Below are 17,967 nucleotides of genomic sequence, written 5' to 3'. Positions count from 1 at the left end.
CTATTATGACATTTCTGCTGCCATAATTGGATATAGAAAATAAAGGATTCTGTAGTTCAATCCATTAGCAATACATAATCATCATAGCCATTATATCTCGGTTGAAGGGTGTAATACCACTATAAAAATCCAGCTGTCACTAATATTGATATATATAGAAAAGAGCTCCATTTTCCATGTCAGAAACCAGATGTGAATAAAGCACTGATTTATGTTTCAATGATGCCCCTGAAAATCTGAATGGTGACAATATATATGTCATCAGTGATCTAATGAATTATGATTCACCTATTTATATAAATGCTACAATTGTGAATGCGAGCAGTTGAAACCCATCCAGCCATTAATTGCAGTTAGAAGGATACAGTAACACTTTACATACAGAAAGAAGGCTGTATTCCCTCTGTCTTCAAGCAGACTTGGAAAGAACTATCCTTTTTAGCTGCTTTATGTATTTTTCTCCTTTGGAGAAGGGAGGGCCTATGGAGGTGCTTGTTTTTTGCTCTTTCTTTACCCTGGGCAGAGTTCAGGCAGGCACAGTTGTCCTTTTGCAATACCAGCTACAAAGATCGCCCTCCTGATCACATTGAGAGCCCGGTAATTGAATAGCATTGAATTGCACTGGTCATCATACAATGTGTGAACAACGACTGGGGGAGGGTCTGGCAGCTGGCAACTGCTCAAGTACCCCTGGAATGGGTGGAGCATGGGGATGCAAGGTTACAGAAGTACTTTAACATAACTGGAGCGTAATGAAGAGGTGGGGGTGGAGGGCACTTCTGCAGCATGGTCCGCCTGTCCCTTGGAGTAAGCTGGATATTGGTTCCTAAGAAGAGTAGGGAGGACAGGGAAAGAAATTATCCTATTTTTAATCCCTTCTTGGTCTCCATTTTATGGTTAGGGAGTTGCTTTAAAAAAAGTTTATGTTGTTAATGGGACAAAAGGCATTTCAGAAAATAAGTATTATTTTTTTCTTTCAAATGTGTGCTTGTAAATTAGTTTAAAAACCAAATTGAAAATACATCACTTAATTGTTGCCACTTTTTTTTATTTTTATCCTTCTCCAAAACCACTGAACGAATGTACAAACTAACACCTAGGACTAAGCTTGACCGAATTTGGCATAAATCCATCCAGCAGTTTTTGGTGTTGCGTAAAAAGATTCTCAATGGGTTTTTAAGCCCCCTTCACCTTGCAGGGCACTTATATAATCAGCCTTAGGCACATGTATATGTGTTTTCAAATGTGTGTACAGGTTTGCCAAACATGGCCACAATTACGAGTGAACCAAACAGTGTTCTTTCAATGTAAAGTATAAAATGCCCATAACTAGAGTCGCCTGTGCTAACTCACTAAATACTTTATGTACTTTATCTGATTTTTTCCTTTTCCCAGGCCCAAGAACACAGGGTGCCTGCTTCTTTTACTTATCAATACTCATAAATTGTAGTTGTACCTAGGCACCACCTAAGCTCAAGAACTTCTTGTGCACTGTCTGAGTCTGAGAAAGAAAACATGTGAGATTATGAAAGTGTAACCTAGGGTAGCATTTTGATGTCCTTAGCCCTGCAAACCATAGACTAAGCCACAGGATTTCTGCAACCCTGGTGTTTACAAGCATGTGTGCAGTCACACCCAGTAGCCCTGACCTTGGTGCACACTGTGGTTGGTAAACATTCCGTCTCACTCGGATACCGTTCTAGCTGAGCTCTGGGAATCAATTTGATTCAAAACATTTTTTTTTCAAATAAAATGGTTGGAATAAAACATATTTGAAAATGCACACTTGCTTTGTAATTTTATTTATTTTTAATCATTTGGTCAAACCTAGAAAAAGTGAAAATCATCTTTCTATTTGTCAGATTTTCTTTCTTGTACTTAAGGCGACTCTATGCCTTTTACACACTTTCCCTCAATACTTCCTGATTCTTCAATTACCGCTCTGTTCTTCATTCTCTTGCACCACTCTCCCCACCAATTGTTGTTCCTTTTGATATCCCTGATTTTTTACCTTCCAAATTCCCCTGCCCCTTCTTCATTACTAGCTTTATACTGCCAATCCTGTATATCATTATTAGGTTTTCTCCCTTCCTCAATTTCTGTCCTCTTTTCGTTTTCACCTACAGACAGTTTTTAGCCATCTGTTGTGAAAAGACCTCTTGTGGACCATACCAAAATTTTCAGTGAGCTGTAGGCCTTCCCATTTGGTTGGATTTGTCACTCTGATATGCTTGCTTCGTTTTCGTTGTCTTTCTTTCCTTTTCTTCTGTTTGCCCCTGCTCTGGAGCACAGCTGGTTTACCATCGTTATGATTGGATGGCTTGCATTCTTCCACTGCTCACATTCCATTGCACTGTAATTGGAGGCAAATGAGTTACCGTGCACTGCTGAGTTCGGACATATTTATCGTCCTTTTATACAGAGCATCAAGCAAACGTTTAGCTCTGTGTTACCAAAGTGTGCCTATAGAAAGTGGAAGAAGTAAATGTATTTATTCTGAAGTTTTATAAAGTGCTTTGTGTTTCATTGTGGTTACTTCAGAGTGCTCTACATGGGCGAGAAGTCTGGGTATCTTGAAGAGGGGGAAAGAAGTGTGTATCGGAACGTGGAAAGTCTTTGTTGAATATTTTTTATCACTCCCCCATGTGGAGTGGTAGGTGATCCTGATGGTTGGCCTTCGGACCTTCTCTGAAGATCATTTGCTTTGGTTCAACCCTGTGGCTTGGGTTTAGTGCATTACACAACCTGCACAACTGTGAGCTAATTAGACCACAACGTTTGTTTGGTATACGCTAAAAGCTAGAATGATGCAAAGCAAAAATGAGTTAAATCAGAAGAGCTGTGTTTGGAGGCTATGTTCCTGACACATTTGTTCTACAATTCAAAACTGAGGCGCATCTGCAGTGCAGATGTGGTTAGATATCAGTGTTAGAATATCAGAGATGAGGCCCGTGGAAAAGAGGCAATTACACTGGCGATAAGAGAAAAGGGATGTGAAATGCTGGATGGTCATGGGTAATGGGGCTCTGTAACCAGGAAGAAAAAAGATTTCCTAGAGAAAGGAGAAGGCAAGAGAGACAAGGAGGGGGGAGAGGCACTGGTGATAGGCGAAAGAAATGTCTGAGAGGGAGAGACTGAAACTGGAGGAATGGGGAGACCAGGAGATAAAAGCTAATAGTGGGAGAAGCAGAAGAAAGAATATAGACAAAGTGTGGGAGGTGGCAGACAGTGAACAGAGCTATACCTTACTTTCTGTCTTCTAGTGAGAGACTGTGGCAAAGAGGAGTTGGAAAAAGAGAGAAACATTAGCGATGAGGGTGGGAAAGGAATCAAGAGATACAGAGTGGTTAAAATGTTGACGAGAGAAAGAGATGGAAAACCACAAACACCCCAAGGGGAAGCCCACTCACCAAAGATAAAGATGGAGATTCGGAATGTAGCAAGAAAAAGAGGTGAAAAGAGAGAACAGACATTGAAATTGAAGACCATGCTGGAAATAAGTGGGGAGCCACAAGGCTGTGAAGAAAAACACAACTGCCCTTGACACATCCAGCTTGGGTTCTTCATTTTAGTCTTTGTGCACATAAGTATACATATTTGTGATGGTCAAAAATAATTTGTCATGATGACTAATCATTAACAGTAAAAGCAATAACTTTCCAATGTTATGACAAAATCTCATAAAAACATTAGCCAAAGGATCATTAGGGTTGCGATTTAAAACCTCGAAACAGTCACTGAAATCCACAGTCAAAGTGAACTATGAAGTGATAGATCCAACCAATGCATAACTCATGACCTCAAACACAATGTTACAAATGAGAAAACCTCAATATTCCACCAATATCGAGTTTTAAATATCATCTTACAAAAGGTTTGTATCTAGAATATCAATGATTACAATATTGTGAAGACCATTTTTGAAATATTTAAAATATTTCATGGGTACCTTTTGAAATAAGAGCTTCATCTGCATGATGGCAGTTGCAAATCACTCTGCAGAGCTTTAAAGTGGCCTGTCGTTTAATCAACACTCTATTCATGGAATGTAAAGAAAATCTGAACATTCTAATTCCAATCAGTGGTCACTGTTAGCTGTACATTGCAGAGAACAGCTTCAACAACCTCGCCCTTCTACAGACAATGTGTGTTTTTTTAATCAAAGCTAAGGGTGCTTGTTTTTCTTCCTAATTGAATAACAAAAATATGTTTTCTCTTCTTATTACCACAGGCAGCCAAACAGTATAGTCCACTAATTAACTTACCTTTTTTCAATAAACATTTGCCTGTTTAAAAAAAAAACAGCATTTTCTATCCAACTGGCTCCTCCAAAAATTTGATTTTCAAGATGGCCGCGGTGTTTACAAGCTCTTGTGGGACATTCCTATTGAGGGTGTCAGGTGCTGGTATAAAATTGTTGCTGAGATACAGGTGAGCGTCTACTATTACAGTGTATTTCCGAATGGTGTGAGGCTGTCAGTATTATTGGTCGTGCGCAGAGGATACCCTGTTCCATGTTGCTGAGGCTGCTCATTGTGTCTGTTTCCTATGTGGGGTCCCACAACAAAGGAGTAATGGTTTGGAGTTTGGGCGCGTACAGGGAACGGTTGTTTGGGGCACGTATTCCTTCGGGAGGTTATTAATTGCTCAGAACGCAAAACAGGAACTGCGGGGCATATCAGCAAGGGCCTGAGATAATTGTCGCTCAGCACTTTTAGCGCAAGGATAATTATCGCAGGCTAACGCGGGATTCTATCGTGGTGATAGCATGCTATCAGCAACGCTTATCTCCCAAGCGATAGGAATCCATGCGTTAGCTGGAAAACAGTGTGATTATCGCTGGAAATCCAGCGATGATCGCACTGCGACCAGCGATACCTTGCTGATAGGGCAGGGTGGTCTTAGCCATGTAATCCACCACCCATTGGATTACATGGCTAAGTCAGATTACAAGCAGGCGTAAGGAAAGTAGCGATAACTGTGGTTAGCGCTACTTTTCTTATCGCTCTGCTTGTTTGCGTGCAGCTTAATAATTGGAGAAATGTCGGTTAGCGACATTTCTCCAGTTATTTGGGCACGGAACGCCCACTTTGCATCTCATTAGAGATGCAAAGCTGGGCGTTGTTGTAAGGGGCGCTAAATCAGCAAAACACGCGATAGCGTGTCTTTGCTGATTAGGCGATGAAATTATCGCCGCTTTTCGCCCGAAAACCGATGCAAAAGCGGTGATAATTTCATAGCGCCGCCTTACTGATATGCCCCTGCATGCGTACTACAAAGGTACTCAGTATTCTTGATATACTGTGCACATATCGGACTCTCCGTTTAGATCGCCTTGTTTTTGGACTTGGACACTTGCAAGTCAGCATTTATTTGGGGCACTTTGAATAAATCATTATTGTGAGCTCATTATTTTTTAATGCAGCCTAGGTGGGGGCTGAAATACAAGTCTGCTACATATATTGCCTGGAATTTGAGCACTCAACAAAGTCAACTGCATATTTAGGAAGCTTCATAAATAATTGTGTACTAAAAGAAATTTAAGGGTGTAACTGCCATAAGATTTAGGCAGATGGTATTTCTCTTATACTGTGGCTACATATAAGAGTATTGAAAGTTAAACACACTTTCGTGTTGGTGGGAAAATGTAGGCTGATTTCCAGGCACACTGACAAACAATGTTATCATGTGGCAATGTATGCAAGGAGTACATGACTATTCTATGCTGTTATAGAATGAGTATAGCCACATATTGCTTTACAGGCATTTACAGTTACTTTATAATTAAAAAGTGTGGTCTTGTTTATTCAAAGTTTGCTTCCACACAAGCTCTGTGCTCCTGCTTTTTCTTTTGTTTTGCAGGTGTCCCTCCCTGGTGTACCTTCTCTAATTCCCTTCCTCTCTAGCTATTCAGATCCCCTCTTCTTATCAGTCAGAGTTGGAGCTCCTGGAAGGTGGGCCATTGGGAGGTTCTCAGCGAGAGTGACAACATTTTTGCAGCTCTTGATGACTAGTTTGTAACTGGCCTTATCATCTGCAAGAGAGTGAAAACTCAATCTTCTTTCAAACCATTTACGGGCTAGTCTTTCCATGGTAAAAGAGGGTGAGTACCAAGGGACTGATGAGGCCTGTTGTTTATAACTGCAAAATCTCAACGGTGCAAATTCATCTATAGCACACTACCTCTATATCACTCTCTACCTCTGTTTCTGTATCCCACCTATCTTTCTATCTCAAACTCTTTCCCCTTACTTCACCTCATCTCTCCTGCCATACCCCTTCCTCTTTTCCTCTCACTATAAATCTCCATATTCATTTATTTATTTATAAAGTTTTATATAGCGCGAACAAGATCCCGAAGGATATCAGAGCGCTTTACATTAGGATGGAAGGAAGGATATAAATGCAAAATCAGCATCAGGTAGAAGTAAAAAAGACAAAAAAACAGGATTAATCGCAGATTAAAGGACAATTGCACCATAGAGGGTAATACAATAAACAGGTATAAGCGGGCAATGAAGGGGGTCACAGTATGCGGTAAATAGGAGCAATAACAAATGATGGTACAATGGGCGTAGGAAACAGTGTCTTCAAACAGATGAGCCTAGCCCAATTAGTTCAAGAATTTATTCATAAGGAATCTTTTGGCTTCCAATTTGAACGCCGTCGTTGAGGAGATTCTGCGTCCTTCCGGTGGAAGAGAGTTCCATATCTTTGGGGCAGTGCCAGAGAAGGCTCTGTGACAAGTTCTCTTTTGCGAAGGATGAGTGGTTTCAGGAGGAATGTATTGGCGCTTCTTGAGGCTCTTGCACCACAAGATAGCTCAAGTTTTTGCGCAAGGTACCTGGGAGTATTGAAGTGAAGGGCTTTGTGCGCCACAACGGCAATCTTTAACTAAATTTGTGCTTCCTAGGGCAACCATTTAAGAGATTTTAGGACTGGGGATATGTGCTCATTTCATTTGGTGCCTGTAACCAGTCTAGCCACTGTGTTCAGTGATGCCCTTAGTGGGGCCTGGGTATATTTGGGAAGGCCACAGAGGGCAGCGCTGCCGTAGTCCAGCCTCGGCAAGACAAGCGCTTGAACCACCTGCTTGAAATCGTTTTGTGGAAGGAAAGGTTTGATATTTTTGAGTGTCCTCATCAAGTGGATTGCTCCCTTACACACCTTGCTGATATGATTCTTCATATTTAGGTGCTTGTCCATGGTGACTCTGAGCGATTTGTCTGAGTCTATGATGAGAGGAGTGCAGTTGAAGGCAGTGAGGTGACTCAGCCATCATATGTATCTTTTCCCTCTCTCTATGAGAACAGGGGCAATCAAAAATCCTTAAATTGGCCTTGATAGATGCCTATGCAAATGTGACGTGTAACGTCAAGAGTGTTATGAAATTTCTGATGCCATCATTGTATATAGAAAGTAAAGGGTTCTGTAGTTCAATCCATTTACAAATCATTATTTTCAAAGCAATTGTATCTCGGTTGAAGGGTGTAATACCACTGTAAGAATCCAGCTGTTACTAACATGGACATACATAGAAAAGGGCTCAATTTACAATGTCAGCAAACAGATGTGAATAAAGCACTGATTTGTGTTTCAATGATGCCACTGAAAATCTGAATGGTGACGATATATATGTCATCAGCGATGTAAAGAATTATGATTCACCTGTTTATATAAATACTACAATTGTGAATACTAGCAATTGAAACCCATGCAGACATTAATTGCAGTTAGAAGGATACAGTACCATATTCCAGACACAGAGGTCCTTGCAATGCATGCATGCAGAGAGAAGGCTCTCTGTCATCAAGCAGACCTGGAAAATAACTATCCTTTTGAGCTGCTTTATGTACTTTTGTCCTTTGGAGAACGAAGGACCCGTGGAGGCACTTGTATTTTGCTCTAATTTTACCCTGGGTAGAGTTCAGGGTGGCATAATTGTCCTTCTGCAATGCGAGCTACACAGATCGTCATCCTGATGACATTGAGAGGCCGGAAATTGAATAGCAGTGAATTGCACTGGTGATCATATAATGCACGAGCAATGGGTGGAGGGGGATCTGGTAGGTGGCAACTGCTCAAGTACCCCTGCCATGGGTGGAGCATGTTAATACAAGGTTACAAAAGTACTTGAACCTAACTGGAGAGTAATGAAGAGGCGGGGGTGGAGGGCACTTCTGCAGCATGGTCCGTCTTAGGCTGTGGACTGGTTCCTAAGAAGAATAGGGAGGAGGGGAAAATAAATGATCCCAGTTTCAATCCCTTCTCAGTCTCCATCTTATAGATAGGGAGGGTGGATCAAAAGAGGTACTTTGGCTGGAGCGCTTTGTGAATGCACCAGCCTCGGGCTAGGCTGGGACATTTTGGGGTTTGACTAACATGTCAGTGAAAATTGAGTGGGACGAGAAAAGCATTATTTGCAGATTGTCCCACAGGAAGCTTAGAAACTGGATAGTTGCTTTAAAGCATGTTTATGTTGTTAAAGGGACAAAGTGCATTTCAGAGAATATGTATCATTTTCTCCTTTCAAATTTGTGCTTGTAATCTAGTTTAAAACCAGATAGAAAGTATGTCACTTAATTGTTGCCACTTTTGCTTTTTTATTTTTCTCCAAAGCCAGTGAACTAATGTACACCTAACTAACACCTAGAACTAAGCTTGACAGAATTTGGCATAAATCTGTGCGTCAGTTTTTGCTGTAAAAAGGATTCCAATGGGTTTTGAAGCCCCCTTCAACAGTTTGAAGAGTCCTTATATAATCAGCCTTAGGCAAATGTATATATGTTTTGAAATTTTTGTACAGGTTTGTTAAACATGGCCAAAGTTACGAGTGAACCAAACAGTGTTCTTTTAAAGTAAAGTATAAAATGCCCATAATTAGAGTCGCCAGCGCCAACTCCCTAAATACTTTTTAAACTCTATCTGAACTTTGCCCTTACCCAGGAACACAGAGTGCCTGCTTCTTTTCCTTACCAACAAACATAAATTAAAGTTGTACTTAAGCACCATCCAATCCCAAGAACTACTTGTGCACTGTCTGGGTCTGAGAAAGAAAACATGCGAGATTATGAAAGTTTAACCTAGGGTAGCACCATAATGTCTATATCCCTGTAACCATCGGCTAAATCACCGTATTGCTGCAACCCTGGTGTTTAAGAGCATGTGTACAGTCACACCCAGTAGCCCTGACCTTGGTGAACACTGGATGGTTAACACTCTCTCATGCTCGGATTCCATTCTAGTTGAATTCTGGAAATCAATTTGATTCAAAACATTTGTTTTTCAAATAAAATAGTTGGAGTAAAACATGTTTGAAAATGCACACTTGTCTTGTAATTTTATTTATTGTTAATAATTTGGCCAAACCTAGAATAGGTTAAAATCATGTTTCCATTTGTCAGACTTACTCTCTCATTTTTATGGAGACCCTATGCCGTTTACACACCTTGCTCTCAATACTTTCTCACTCTTCAATTCCTGCTCTGTTCTTCATTCACTTGCACCACTCTCCCCACCAATTGCTGTTCTTTATGTTATCCCTGATTTTTCACCTTCCAAATTCCCCTGCCACTTCCTCATTACTAACTTTTTACTGCCAATCCTGTACATCATTATTTGGTTTTGTTCCTTCCTCAATTTCTATCCTTTTTTGTTCTCCCCTAGAGACAGTTTTTAGCCATCTGTTGTTAAAAGACCTATTGTGGACCATACCAAAAGTTACAGTGAGCTGTGGGCCTTCCCATTGGTTGGATTTGCCACTCATATGCTTTCTTCATTTCTGTTGTCTTTCTTTCCTTTTCTTCTCATTGCTACTCCTCTGAAGCAGAGCTGTTTCACCATCTTTATGATTGGATGGCTTGCTTTCTTCCACTGCTCACATGTCCCCTTCTCTAGATTGTCCATTGCTTACCCCAACTCAGCTTTTGATTGTTGTTTCATTTCATTCCCCTCTGTTTCTTCCGTGCCCAATTCCCTGTCGCTCCCTCTATTCACTTCTCCACACCTGCTCTCCCCTTGCTCTCCAAACCCACTGTTGCGATCCTTTAAAAAATAAGGTTTGGGGTAATTTTATTTGGTTTTGCTGGCATCTGTCATTTACTATCAGACTCCTCTGGTTTTACAAAGCGCTGTCACACATCTTTAAACTATTTTAATTTAAGTAGTATTCACCATCTTGGAATAGGTAAAGAAAAAAATAAACAAAATGGTGCCCTCTGCCAAGGTATATGCAGACACATGCATGGTGAAGTGAAATGTCATCTTTTTCTTTTTTTTGGCAATACTACGATTATTAACTGAAAGCAATTCAATAACTGGCAAAGCCAGTAGGTCGAAAAGGCAGGACCTAATGGCTTTTTTCAATGCTTGGTTTAGAATATTTCCTTTTCTCGCAAATTGTTTTTCTAACATTTTGCCGTTTGAACTATTTGATTCTAATGCACTGTAATTGGAGGCAAATTATTCAGATGAGTTACTGTGCACTGCTGAGTTTGAACATATTTATTGTCATTTTATACAGAGCAACAAGCTGAATTTTAGCCATCTGTTACCAAAGTGTGCTTCTAGAAAGTACAGGAGGCACTTTTATTTATTAGGAAGTTTTATAAAGTGCTGCATGTCTCCTTGTGGTTACTTCAGAGTGGTTTGCCCGGGCGAGAAGTCTGGGTATCTTGAAGGGGGAGAAAGTAGTGTGTATCGGAGCAAGGTAAATCTTTGTCGGATATATTTAATCACCACTCCCATGTGCAGTGGTAGGTGATCCTGATGGTTGGTCTTTAGACCTTCTCTGAACTGTATTAAATGTGGTTCAACCCTTTAGCTTGGGCCTAGTGCATTGCACAGCTGTAAGTTAATTAGACCAAAAAGTTATTTTGGTATACTGCAATAAATAGCTAGGATGATGCAAAGCAAAATGATTTGCATCAGTAGAGCTGTGTGTGGAGGCTATGTCCCTGAAGCATTTGTTCTACAATCAAAAACTGAAGCTGCAGTGCAGATGTGGATAGAGCTCAGTGCTTGAATAGCAGAGATGAGGCCCGTGGAAAAGAGCCAATTACACTGGAGATAAGAGAAAAGGGATGTGAAATGCTGGATGGTCATGGGAAATGGGGCTCTGTAACTAGGAAGAAAAAAGATGTCCTAGAGAAAGGAGAAGGCAAGAGAGACAAAGTGGGGGAAGATGTGCCGGTGATAGTAGAAAGAAATGTCAGAGAGGGGGATACTGAAACTGGAGCAATGGGGAGACCATGAGAGAAAAGCTAATAGTGGGAGAAGGGGAAGAAAGAATACAAAGAAGTGTGAGGGGTGGCAGAATGTGAAACGAGCTATACCTTAGATACCTTAGTTTCTGTCGAGTGAGAGACTGTTGCAAACAGGGATTTGAAAAAAGAGAGCAACAGTAGAGATGCGGGTGTGAAAGGACACTAGAAGAGATTAAAGAAAACCAGCTTAAAACAGAGAGAGGAAGTGGTAAAAACATTGGCAAGAGAAAGATATGGGAAACCATAAACACCGCAAGAAGAAGCCCACTCAGCAAAGACAGAGATGATTAATGTAGCAAGAAAAAGAGGCAAAAAGAGAGAGCAGAAGGTAAAATCAAAGACCATGCTGTAAACTAAAAGTGAAGCCACAAGGCTGTGAAGAACAAGAAACGCGACTGTCCTTGAATCAATCAATCATTTGGTAGAGAGGCTTTTCTAGAAGGCAATTTTTGGAAAGATGCTAGCCCATAGCACATATGTAGAATATGACCGTGTGTATGAGGGACAAGAGGTTATCCAGTGTGTGCAATTTCGATGGGAGATGTTCCTGGGTGTGTAAGTGTGGCAGTTGATGATAGAGTGTATGTCAGGTGTGGAAGAGATCCTTGGGCATTACAGTCAGGCAGGTGATATTTCACATTTCCAGTGCTGCATATGAGATATTGCTCTATTTGTAGGCAGCACAGGCACTATGCCTGCGGGTGCATGTTGGATGAAAAATGTGATTCTCTCACACCACATAGCTTATTTATTCTGAAGGTTCCCATATTCAGCATTTTTCATATACAGTTGCCGGAGTGTATTTATTAAGGAAGCAGGCATACATTTTTCTGTGTTATGCACAATATAAAAACATTTTAGGAATGTCACAACTGACCATTCTTATTTGTAGACAATAATATTACATAAAGTGTAGTAGTGTCTAAAATAAAGAACATTAAATCTGAGCACATTTGTTTACAGTAATAATGCTAATTTTAAGGTCGAAACAGCTTTTAACTGCTTTTAATTTAATCAGTGTAAGGCGGCAGGGTGAGGTGACCCTGACCCCAGCCCCCACCAATATGGGAAGGAGGGGAAGAGTCCAAAGGCACTCTCCCCACAATTAAGATGTTTTTTTAAAAACCACTGGTCTGTACATAGTGTTTGTGGACCCAGAGTCTGTGTTTGCTAACTTGAAAACATATTCTTAACTTTACAAACCTAGCTACGACCATTTAACAAAAGGACTTTTGGGACGGTTTGGGCCTCTGTCCAAGGATGGCGGACCAAGCATCTAGGTCCATGAACCTCTAGGTTTCATAGGTTTAGTTTGGGCCCCCTCACTTGGATCTACAAAACTTTACCCAAAGAAGGGATTCCATTGGTTGAAACTTAACTACCCATCCACCAAAATGTGTTCATACTTTCTTGAAATCAAGATCCTGTCAGTGTGCATATTCTCAATCTGTATCAGTGCTCAGTAGAAGGCAGAGTGTACCGGCAATTTCTGACGTATTTCAACATCATGGCTGGTAGTAGAGATCAGCCCGCTGAGATGAGAAGAAAGATCACAGAATCTTAAAGAACAGAGATGCAGGAGAGAATGTATCTTCTACAGGGTACAACAGAGGAATAGGAAGATAAGGTTATCTGCACTCTAGACATATCTAAAAGGAAAAGCAGCTTTGTCAGGGGTGTTTTGCTCACTCCCAGGTGATGACTATGAAACCCAATGAGGGTCACATACAAACTCTATGAACTTGAATTAAACTGGGGACACAGAGTTTTTGTTTTTATTTGGAACATTCACAGTGTGAAGGCATCCGAAAGCTAAGCCTTTTGAAGAGTTTCTAAGATGTGAGTGTGAACACAAAGATATCAGAGACGAGGAGTCGCCCTGCTAGAACAGGAGAGTAAAAAAAAAAACTAAACTGTTCCAGCACAGGTGCTGCAGGAGAAGCATCAGGATAATTTGCATGAAGTGTGAGAAACGATCTGCTCTGGAGAACAGAATCCAGAGATTGACAAGTTAAAATGGTAAACACTGCAACCACTCGGATGTATAGTTTAATATACAAAAGCAGATCTTGTTGGTGCAAGGGCATTTGCCACTGCAGTTTCTCTGTTGTTTATAACATGTGAATAGTACAACTTTAATTTATGAGTATTTATAAGTAAAGGAAGCAGGCACTCTGTTTTCCTGGGGCTGGGTAAGGGCAAAGTTCAGACAGAATATAATATGTATTAGTGAGTTGGTACAAGTGAATCAAGTGATGGACATTTTGTACTTTACATTGAAAGAACACTGTTTTGTTCTTTTGTAACATTGCCCACGTTTGACTAACATGTACACAATTGTTTTTAAATATATAGAGGGGCCTAAGGCTGATTATGTGAGGAATGTGCAAATTGGTGAAGGGGGCTTCAAAACCAGTTGGAATTTGTTTTGCACAGCAGCAACAAATGCTGGACGTATTAACGCCAAACGTACACCAGAAGCTAGAATTTGGTCCAGCTTAGTCCTAGGTGTTAGTTAGATGGACATTAGTTCAGTAGCTTGATATAAAGTTACAAAAAGGAAACAATGAAGTAATGTATTTTCGATTTGATTTTTAAACTGGTTTGCAAGAACAAATTTGAATGGAAAAAATGATTCTTATTTGCTGAAACACCTTTTGTCCCATTAAAAACATAACGTTTTTTTAAAGCAAATATCCAGCTTTCCAAACTTTCTGTGGGACCACATGTAAATAGTGCTTTTCTCATCTCACTCAGTTTACACTGACACCCACGGGGTTTTGGTGCACATGATAACTTGTGCTGGTTGGAAATTTAATGTAGCATATCATCATAAAACCCTTAAATTAATTTGAAAAAAGATAACTAATATAAATTCATACACAATGGGGTCCTATACTACCATCAATGGGACATCTTAAACCACAAGGCTGAGTCAAAATTCTTTGTCAATGTCACTAGAATTCCTAAGAATGAAATATATGACCATATTTAACATGTTGCTCATTATGTATTTTTATATTACATTTTTGGAGGAGCCAGTTTGATGGAAAATGCTGTTTTTTGTTCAAACAGGCAAATGTTTATTGACAAAAAGCAACTTAATTAGTGGACTTTATTGTTTGGTTGCCTGTGGTAAAACGAAGAGAAACCTATTTTATTATGCAATTAGGAAGGAAAACAAACAGCTTTTCTGTAATATACAACAGATTGTGTCTGTAGAACGACAAGATTGTTGAAGCTGTTCTTTGCAACGTACAGCTAACAATGAGCACTGATTGGAATTAAAATGTTCAGTTCTTGTTTACATTTCACAAATAGAGCATTAATTAAACCACGGGCAGCTGTAAAGCTCCAAATAGTGATTTGCGTCTGTCATGCAGATGAAGCTCATATTTCACAGGCACCCATGAAAAATGTTCAATATTTTAAAAATTATCTTCACAATATTCTGGACACAATATTTTTGCAAAATGATGTTTAGAATTACATATTGGTGAAATATTGAGATTTGCCTATATGTAACGTGTTTAGCATCATGAGTTGTGCATTGGTTGGATTTATGACTTTACAGTTCACTTTGACTGTGGCTTTCAATGATTGTTTTCGAGATTTTTTCAAGGCCCTTATGATCCTTTAGTAGAAGTGTTTTTTTAGTTTTTTCATAACGTTCGATAGTCATTGCTGTCACTGTTAATGATTAGTCACCTTGGCAAATGATTTATGAGTATTAAAATATGCATAGTTATGTGTACAGAAACCCGAAATAAAGAACCCCGGATGGATGTGTTAAGTGTCTGTAAATTCCAGGCCAATTCGTTAAACAGCTCCAAGGTGATTTGCAAAAACAAAACCACATTTCATCTATAAAGCAATTTAAGAATACTTGATAAAATGCCATGGCAAGGAGCACAGTTTACGTCTTCTACTTTTGCCTCATTACTTTGTCTCTTGTCACAGGGTTGTTTCAGGAAATGAACACTTGGTGTACTTTTGAGAAACTCGCAGGGTTCCACAGCCCACAGTGCTTATACTTTCCAGGCATGTACCCACGAATTAAGTTAAAAAAAACACAGCTTTTCGCTGAGCTGGATGCTTCAGACTTTTCGCTTTGTAAACCTTGTTTTCATATAAATATAACAAATCATTGCAACACAAACAACAGTTTTTTCAGGTGGTGACTTTGGGCACAAAATGTGTAGAATTCAGCAATCCTAAAATGTGCATGTAATCAAAGCTAGGTGCAAATTATTGGCGGGTGAATATCTAGTGTCCATTATAAATAAGCCTGTTAAATGGTTTGACTCAAAATGTTAAATATTGTTACAATAATTGCTTGTTAGGTTTTGCATCCAAGAGCAAGTAGAGAAGAGACATTCATTCAACTTTAGACCCCTCAGACACTTTCATATTCAGACTATTCCTTAGTCAACCCATGACATAATCATAGAATCATGCGATTCAGACACGCAAGGGATTGAAGACTACAGAAAAATGGCTTTTTGGTAAAACCTAAACTGTTCACTACTGCATGGGTGTGAACTTTGAAGTTCAGGAATCCACCTCTAGGTCAATGGTGGTACAGGCCATTCTTAAGCAACCTGCACACATGTCTTTTCCTTGCAAACATTTGTAATGATATTGGCTCAACACTTTTTTCCATTCACTTGATCAGGCGTGCTCCTTCTCTTCTGTCTTTGTCCCTTTAGGTTACTTTTCTAATTAGTCATTGCTCTGGGCCATTTGGCTGTGTCTTGTATTGGCTCTAATATCAACCTGTAATTATTATTATTAGTAATGTCACCTTTTTCTAAACATGGCATTGGAATCCCTTTGATGCAATGAACATATGTTCATGTTAAAACTGGAGGCAATACCTCCAGCCAACCGCAGAGGGCCCCAAACAACTGCCTGCGCCTACGAGATGCATTGTAAATGCATGCCGCTTCCTTCTCACTCCACAGGCTTTGAGCATGAAAGTGCCAATCTCTTTTATACAGCTTCTGTGTGCAGGTAACATGCTGGTGTAAAGTCAATTATTACTGCCTGTCATGAAATCCTAAACTTTTACTGAGCAAACATGTTGCCTTGGCATGCTCAGTAGTCCCAAAATAGAGAAATATTGTGGCAGTGCCTTCAGTGCCAGCCCAGGTAAAGGGGCAGCTCTAGGAGGCTCCAAGAAATGCTGTGGTAGGAAGCAGCTACATTCATGATGTAGGGTGGCCAAATTAGCTCTTTTAAAGAAGCCTGTCTCCAAGATGATTGAATTTCACTTTAGTACACTTCACAAATAGTAACATATCATACTTCTTAAATAAAGACATGGGGACTATTCACTACAGTATTAATGAGTACAGAAATTAATACTACCGGAGTACTCTTTTATGTGCTCTTGCATGCCTTTGTGATTCAGACCCAAAGAATACATTGCACACATGGTAAACGCACACACACTCTCTCTATCTCTCTCTCTCTCTCTCTCAAAAGTCAAACTGTCAAACTGGCCCATTATAAGAAGGTAGATTCTCAATCAGTGAACCCTCAGCAGGGTGTCCCTCCATCCTAATGCTGAACTTTATGCATCAGTGCACTCCGCTCTCCAGTTTCCAAGTGATACCCATTCATTCATCATGGTGTCTTGCACAGCAAGTAACACAGGGACATCTTTAAATCCCTTAATTACACTAAATCTTTTTTCTGCCCGCCTAGGTCAGGTACGTCAATATATGCGTAGACAAAGCAAAAAACAATGTGAACTTTTGCACACACAGCAGCGAAAGTGCTCTCATAACCCAATAAACCCTCATGCATAACATGCAAATAAAGCAAAACCAGTTCTTCCACATCTAGTCAGCAATCACTGGAAAAATTAACCAAAGCTGGCCCCTGCCAATTTGGCTCAGCGCCACATCAAGATTTTAGAAAGTCACATTCCTTATCCACCAATCACAGTGACACACGCAGCATAGGTTACTGGAGAAAACACATTCCATGTCTGACAGGCCTCGGAGTGTCATTCAACCTGGTGATAAACTTGTAACATGCATAGAGCTTACTCGAAAGGTTGAGGTGCGCTCGTGTGCACTAACACGCAAGCAAACAATGAAAAACACATTTGAGTAAACTGAACACATCTATGTATATGACCCACATTTTAGATCACACCAAAATTGACCTCAGACAGTTCTGCTCCAGGTTGCTTATGTGTTAAAGAGCACCCTCACCAACATTAGTTTAGCAGAATAGGTAGGAAGTAGGTAGTAATATCCTTAATTCGTTTTTTGAGAAAAAAAACATAAAAGCAAAACATATATATAACAAAACAGTAAAATCACATCTAGTCACAGCTATACATATATATAACAAAACAGTAAGATCGCAACTGGTGAATTCTTAGACCAATCTCAGATCCACGAAGCTAGAGGTCTAAATGCTGCCATGTATGCTATGTTTTTAAGACAACGATCCAAGCAAATGGGTGTTAATGCCTTATTACGGGATAGTTCAAGAAGGATCGCATATTGATATTCTCAGATTTTTCAATGACCCCTACATTATTCGGTCCCCATATCTCTGCGCCATATAGCGCTGCTCCGATACCGTTCACTCGATAAATTTCAATGGCTTTGAAAACTGGACTATAGTTTGATGTTTTCAACCTTTTGACTAAGAAGATCTTATTAGTATCCTTACATCAATGGAG

Source organism: Triturus cristatus, chromosome 1_2 (genome assembly GCF_964204655.1).
Source record: "Triturus cristatus chromosome 1_2, aTriCri1.1, whole genome shotgun sequence".
In the NCBI taxonomy this organism is placed as follows: Eukaryota; Metazoa; Chordata; class Amphibia; order Caudata; family Salamandridae; genus Triturus; species Triturus cristatus.
This window is presented reverse-complemented; position numbering follows the sequence as displayed.